The following is a 7,899-nucleotide window of genomic DNA, read 5'->3' as shown; positions in this document are numbered from 1 at the left end:
TGCTCCTCCTATTAGCACCTGGTGAACCATGTAAGGACCTTGCCAGTTGGGTGAGAATTTCCCTTTGGCTTCATCCTGATGCGGGAAGATCCGCTTTAGCACCAACTGTCCCGGTGCGAATTGTCTTGGTTTGACCCTTTTGTTGAAAGCTCTAGACATTCTATTCTGATAAAGCTGATCTCGACATACTGCATTCATTCTTTTTCCGTCTACGAGGGCTAGTTGCTCATAGCGGCTCCTTATCCATTATGCATCACTGAGTTCGGCTTCTTGTATGATCCTTAAAGAAGGAATTTCTACCTCGGCTGGAATGACAACTTCGGTACCATAAACAAGTAAATAGGGAGTTGCCCCAGTTGATGTGCGGATCGTAGTGCAGTACCCCAATAGGGCAAAGGGTAACTTCTCGTGTCAATGTTTTTGATATTCTACCATCTTCCTTAGTATCTTCTTGATGTTCTTGTTGGTAGCTTCCACAACTCCATTCATTTGAGGCCTGTATGCTGTAGAGTTTTTGCGCTTGATTTTGAAGGTTTCACACATGGCTTTCATCAGGTCACAGTTGAGATTGGCGGTATTAGCAGTGATAATGGACTCGGGAACCCCGAATCAACAAACAATGCGATCCTTGACAAAATCTGCGATGACTTTCTTGGTTACAGCTTTGTAAGATGCAGCCTCTACCCATTTTGTGAAATAGTCGATAGCCACTAAAATGAACCGCTGTCCGTTAGAAGTGGTGGACTCGATCGGACTGACGACATCCATTCCCTAGGCAGCAAAAGGCCAAGGTGCACTTGTTGCATTGAGCTCATTCGGCGGTACCTTTATCATGTCTGTATGTACCTGGAATTGGTGGCATTTCTGGACGTACCGGATGCAATCCGTTTCCATGGTCATTCAAAAATATCCAGCTCTGAGTATCTTCTTGGCTAGAACAAAACTGTTCATATGTGGGCTGCAAGTTCCGGCATGTATCTCCTCAAGCAATCTGGAAGCCTCCTTTGCGTCAACACACCTTAACAACCTCAGATCAGGAGTTCTTCTATACAGGGCCCCTCCGCTTTGGAAGAAGTGATCGGACAGCCTCCGCAGAGTGCGTTTCTGAGTATGGTTTGCGTGTTCTGGATATTCTCCTTTCGCCAAATACTCTTTGATGTCGTGGAACCAAGGTTTTCCATCCGTTTCTTCTACAACATGAGCACAGTAAGCCGGTTGATTATGGATCCTCATCGGGATGGGATCGATGAAATTCTTATCTGGATGTTGTATCATTGATGACAAGGTGGCCAGTGCGTCTGTGAACTCATTTTGAATTCTGGGCACATGTTTGAATTCTATCTTTGTGAATCTCTTCACGATTCCTGCACATGGTACAAGTATGGTAGTATCTTGGTGTTTTTCGTAGCCCATTCTCCTTGAACCTGATGTACCAGCAAATCTGAATCGCCAATTACCAGCAACTCTTGTATATTTATATCGATGACAAAATTGAGCCCCATGATGCGAGCCTCATATTCTGCCATATTGTTGGTGCACGGAAACCTAAGCTTTGTGGATAGCGGGTAATGTTGACCTGTTTCTGATACCAAAACTACTCCAATGCCCACTCCTTTGAAGTTTGCAGCCCCATCGAAGAACATTCTCCAACCGTCATAGGCTTCGGCAATGTCCTCTCCTACGAATGATACTTCTTCATCAGGAAAATACGTTTTCAATGGCTCGTATTCTCCTCCCACAGGATTTTCAGTAAGATGGTCTGCCAATGCTTGTCCTTTGACCGCCTTCTGAGTTACATAGTTGATATCCAACTCACATAACAATATCTGCCACTTGGCTAACTTCCCGGTTGGCATGGGCTTCTGAAAGATGTACTTTAGAGGGTTCATCCTGGATATGAGGTATGTGGTATAGGCATAGAAGTAATGCCTCAATTTCTGAGCTGTCCAGGTCAAAGCACAGCAAGTGCGTTCCAGCAGAGAGTATCGTGCTTCATAAGGTGTGAATTTCTTACTGAAGTAGTATATGGCTTGCTCCTTTCTTCCTGTCTTTTCATGTTGTCCCAAAACACATATGAAAGCTCGATCTAATACGGATAGATAGAGTAGCAAAGGTCTTCCAGGTTCTGGCGGGACTAGGACTAGGGGTGTAGACAGGTATTCCTTGATTTTGTCAAAAGCCTTCTGACAACCCTCGGTCCAACTGGTTTCGGCATCTTTCCTCAACATTTTGAAGATGGGTTCACATATTACCATGGACTGTGCTATGAAGCGGCTGATGTAGTTGAGGCATCCTAGGAAGCTCATCATGTGCTTTTTGCTCTTTGGTGGTGGTAGCTCTTGGATAGCCTTAACTTTGGACGGGTCCAACTCGATTCCTCGGCGGCTGACAATGAATCCCAACAGCTTTCCTGCAGGAACCCCGAATGCACATTTTGCGGGGTTCAATTTTAGATTGTACCTCCTTATCCTGTCAAAGAACTTTCTCACGTCTGCTATGTGATCTGCGGCCCTCTTGGATTTGATGATGAGATCGTCAACATACACCTCTATTTCCTTGTGTATCATATCATGGAAGATGGTTGTCATGGCTCTCATGTAAGTAGCCCCAACATTCTTTAGACCGAATGGCATCATCTTGTAGCAGTACACTCCCCACGGTGTAATGAAAGTTGTTTTCTCTATGTCTTCTTCGTCCATCCAGATCTGGTGATAACCCGCGAAGCAATCTACAAAGGATTGGAGTTCATGCTTGGCACAATTGTCGATCAGCATGTGTATATTTGGCAGTGGGAAATCGTCCTTGGGACTTGCTCTGTTTAAATCCCGATAGTCAACACACACCCTGACTTTCCCATCTTTCTTTGGAACCGGTACAATGTTGGCTAACCAGGTTGCACTACAAGAAATTAGGGATATGACGATATTTTATAAATGTCGTATTTAATCACATAAATGTCACAAAATTACTTACCGACATTTATTTTACACTTGTATCAAATGTCAGAAATTTCAATGTCGTTTTTTTCCTGACATTTAGATTAATGTTGGCAACCAAAAAGTGACATTTCTTTACGACTTTTTATCAGATGTCGCCAATATGAGTTTTTAACTGATTTTGTTCGTGACATATATAGAAGTGTCGGAAATTATTACTCATCCTGTCAACACAAATAGAAATGTCGGCAAACATTTGTAGTCCAATAGTTTCTTCTTTTTCTTTTTATATATTAAAAAATAAATAAATTTTAAGATGATACATCAATCACATTCAATTTGATTCTACGAATGTCATACTACACAAATTAAACTTAAATTCAAAGCACTAACATATCTGTTTTGAAATCTCATACACACCATCCAATAGTAGTCTAGTACATGATAAAAGGTTCCTTAATACATCTTCAAAACAAACAAAGAACACTATGTGAAAATCAAGTCAAGATGTCAGACAGTCGACTACAAGAACACTCATTCTTTACTGGTCTTCTGGTGAACCTTCATGCAGAACAGAAACTGGTATCTATATACCCTCTTTACCAGACTCTACACTGGTTCTTTGCTGGTCATAGTGAGCCTTCATCTACAGAGGGAACTGGAATCTCTATGGAGGCACTTTTTCACCAAACATACTCTTAATTTTCGCATATGACCTATGATGAAGAAAATGAGAGAAAAGTCTCTGGCAGTAAGGCAAAAGTAAAGATGTAAAATAGTCTCTAACAGAAATGAATTACATGCAACTCCCTCGTCAAATAAAAATGTGATTAGCACTAATAACAAGAAAAGTACCTTTAGGCACATGAGGAGAGTGGATTCTATGTCTCATAGTGGCGGTCAGGGGCTCAATTCTTAACCTTCAGTAAAGAAGATAACAGCTCACATTAAACACTAAGCAACAATCCATACCTGTTCGTGGATACATGAAAAGAAAAGATCCACGAAAATGATACCAAAATCTCCTACACGTGTTTTCTCTATACAAGAGCAAAAGCATACTATTGCCTAAGAACTCAACCATTCCCAAGCAAACTAAGTGAAATTCTCATAATTCAATTGGGTTAATATATATATAATAAACAGCTCATAATTGAATCAATCTCCTCTGTTTTTGCACTAGCTTTATTAATCAAGTTTCACTATAGCAAATAAGATTATGCTTTAGATTCAAAGAGTATTAAAATATTCTAGCAGTAAAGAAAGGTAAATTGAAGCATTCTCTACCAATAACCAAGAAGAACCAACACTAAGTTCTTTCTTAAATTAGGAATGACTAAACAACATATTAATATAACAAAATCATCTAAAAGTAACAGGGTGAAAGGCTTACCATAACAACCACTATGATATAGCAATCCAACATCCAATATCTGCTTTTGTAGAATTTTAAAGGCTACAAAAATACAATACTAATATTTACTGGGGATTCTCAAGATTGTAAATACCCAATTTACAGCGGGAGTTTCTGGGCTACAAACTAGCAAAGTATACTAATCTACAACTATAATTATATATATTCATGGGCATGTCTTGTATTCTAGATATAATGCCTTGAATTTCAAACAAATACAATCACTAATCTAAAGAGCAAAAATAACTTGATGAAGAACGAATTGCTCAACTTTAGAATAAAAAACCTAATCCTCATAGAAGACTTATGGTGGTAATAACTTTATACAAATAAATTACTGCAATAATAACAAATTTATTTCACTTGAACTAAAGAATAAGACAAATTTATCGATTAAGAGCCAGAAGGTGCAAAGAGCAAAAGAAAACTTCTGATTAGCTTCATATTAATTTGGGTCTCAATTCTTTCTCCTTAGTCTGTAAATCATTTAGGAGATAATTGAGGGTCCTCTAGAGTTTCGCTTCTCGTGAGATTGGACCAAAATAAGGTGACAAAGACGAGATTGGTTACCAACAGATGTCGGGGGATGGGCGGCGATCTGTCGTTCCACATGCTTGGATCTAGGCAGACGGAGAAGAAGGTGACTGGTCGGCGCTGGGATAACTCGAAATTGAAATTTAGTTCTACTATTTTACTACTTTATTTCTTTATTTTTGTAGTTAAATCCCAACACTTTAATTATAAAAGTCGTTTAACTCTGACTAATATTGTGACTTTTAAATCAAAAGTCACAAAATTTTATGACAGTCTTTATTAACAGTCTCATTTTTATGACATTTGTTTAAAAATGTCAAGAAACTTAATATTCAGCGTCACTTATTGCAAGAGTCGGTAAATAAGTGTCGCCGTAGAACTTATTGCAAGAGTCGGTAAATAACTGTCGCCGTAGAACTGATTTCTTGTAGTGTTGGGTACTCAATTACCCTGAGGACTTTTGATCTGCTTAGTGACCTCCTCTTTGATATATCTAGTTTGAATTTTCTGAGTTTCTACTTCACCGGCGGACACATTGGGTTGGTGGGCAACTTATGAGCTGTTATGGATGTGCTTAGACCGGTCATGTCATCATATGACAATGCAAAAATATCCTCATATTCTTTTAGGAAACGAGTGTATTCTTCTCTCTCTGACAGCGATAAGTGAATGCTTATGCGAGTCTCTTTGACGGTTTCGGAATCTCCCAAATTGATTGCTTCGGTTTCGTCCAGGTTGGACTTAGGTTTGTTCTCAAAGTTCTCAACTTCTCTGACAACTTCCTGAGGCATTTCATCCTCTTCTTCTGAGTAACTATCCTTATATTGCGTTGTCTCATTACATGTCACAGTCATCGGTTCATTAGGAAAAGTAATAATAACGCTGTAGAAGAAAAATGTGAAAGATAATAATGAGTAATAAATAGCAATGCATTAATTAAATTTGAAAACATCCAAAACAGGTACGGCTTGATGGCTCGAGCAATTATTTCAAAACAAAATGCGTCTTTAAAACAAAATTATTGAAAATATCTTAAATGCAGCATGGCTATTAAAACAAATCAGGCTAATTGCCAAGCTACCCAGGAACTCGGCGGGCCCGGGATGGTGTGGCAGTTCAATTCTTGAGAACAGCTCCCTTCTCCACAGTTTGAATGGTGAGGCCTTCTTCCTCCTCCTCCTCAATTATCACATTGCAATCCATATTCTCGTCTTCAGGAACAAGTTTCTCAACCCAGCCAAAGCTTCTTCCTCTGCAGATCCCCATATTGTATGGGCCTGGTGAAAAGTCTGACTTAGGTGTGGTACCGATTGCTTGAGAGGGTAATAAGGACCACGCCATGGAGGCGACCAATCATCATATTCTTGCCAGGTGTATGGATATCCCAGCCCGAAAGTTGTGCCGTGACATTTCAACTGTATCGGTTTGGTAATGCCCTGGAGTTTCTTCCCAAGCCCTTTGCCGGGTTCATACCCAGACCATGCCAGTATGCTTTCTATTTTGTCACTCCACCACTTGTCCTTCTCAATTGCGTTGACATGTTCAATGTGGTGATAAGTTTCTCCACCCAGCCTTCTTCTATTCTCGATAACCGGGATAGTTTGACTGGTGTAAATGGGGTTACTTCCATCTCTGTGAATGTTTACCTCCTGATGGTTCCATTCGAACTTCACGGGAGCGTGGAAGCCATAGCCCCAGCGGCATGTATCCAAGGTCGACCCAATAGAAGATTGTATGTAGCTGATATGTCTAGTACTTGGAACTCAACATCGAACCAAGTTGGTACCATCTGCAGACAAAGGTTAATCTCCCCAATCGTGACCCTTTGAGACCCATCAAATGCTTTTACGTTCATACTTCCTGCCCGTATCTCATGGAAGTCTTTACCCAATCTTTTTAGAGTAGTCAATGGACAAATGTTGAGGCTTGAACCCCCATCTATTAGGACCCTGGCAATGAATTTGTCTTCAAACTGTACTGTGATATGCAATGCCCTGTTGTGACTTAACCCTTCAGGCGGTAGTTCATCCTCGTGGAAGGTGATCTTGTGACTCTCCAGTACTTGCCCTACCATGTTAGCCTTCTCTCCACTAGTAATATTGTTGGGCACATACGCTTCATTCAACACCTTCATCAGAGCATTCTTATGCACCTCTGAATTTTGCAATAGTGACAGGATGGTATCTGGGCTGGGGTCTTGTTTAAATGATCGACGACAGAGTATTCCCTCGCCTGTACTTTCCTCCAAAGATTGTCTGGTCCAGTTTGAATGACAGGTTGTTTGGTAGCAGCCTCCTTGCTTGATCCTCCCAAATTTTTAGGTGTATAGATCCTTCCAGTTCTGGTCATTCCCTGTACGTCACCAGATTCTTCCATCTTTGCTTTTCCCTTTCGCCTAGCTTCGGTAATGTAATCCCAAGGTATGGCGTTGGACTTGAAAGGAGGCGTGGTTGCTACTGTCACTGTGAAAGGTGTGGCCACTTCTACCTCAAATGGAACAGGTGTGGCTGCAGGTGGTGTTATTTCTACCTCAAATGGAACCGATGCGGTTACCTCAACCTCAACTGGCGGTTGTACCTGGACCACAGTAGGATTGAGCGTGAATGCAGGCTTCTTAGGATCGTCTCCCTCTCTGATAAGTCCAATTGTCCCTCGGGATCCCACTCCTCGTCAGTTTCTATCACATTGACCCCTTCGCCCCTATGATCTGTAAGAGGATTGTTGCGGACGTTGGGTGAAGCTTCCTTCGCCTGTATGATCTTATTAACAATCAATGTCTGGATCTTATCTTTCAATGTCCGGCACTCGTCAATAGTGTGTCATTTCATACCGGAATGATATGCACATATTTTATTCGAGTTGACCCATTGAGATGAGTTCTCCATTGCCACAGGGGGAATAGGGGTGACATAACCAGCAGCCTTCAACCTTTCGTACAGCTGGTCGATGGGTTCAGCAATGGCGGTGTACTGTCTGGGTGGTTTGCAATCAAAATTAGGTCGGGGTTTATGGTAA

At 41.0% G+C, this 7,899-nt stretch overlaps 1 long non-coding RNA gene across 1 annotated transcript; it reads right to left on the bottom strand.

The window, feature by feature from the left end:
• LOC109225684 lies at positions 3,291-5,175 on the bottom strand. Its single transcript, XR_002067970.1, has 3 exons — positions 4,921-5,175; positions 3,792-3,856; positions 3,291-3,652 (listed from the first exon to the last, which is right to left on the bottom strand). It is a non-coding gene; the product is annotated as an uncharacterized LOC109225684 (long non-coding RNA).

This window comes from Nicotiana attenuata, chromosome 5 (genome assembly GCF_001879085.1).
Source record: "Nicotiana attenuata strain UT chromosome 5, NIATTr2, whole genome shotgun sequence".
NCBI classification, from domain to species: Eukaryota; Viridiplantae; Streptophyta; class Magnoliopsida; order Solanales; family Solanaceae; genus Nicotiana; species Nicotiana attenuata.
Note: the sequence above shows the minus strand (reverse complement) of the source record. Positions and strands in the feature narration are given on the sequence as shown.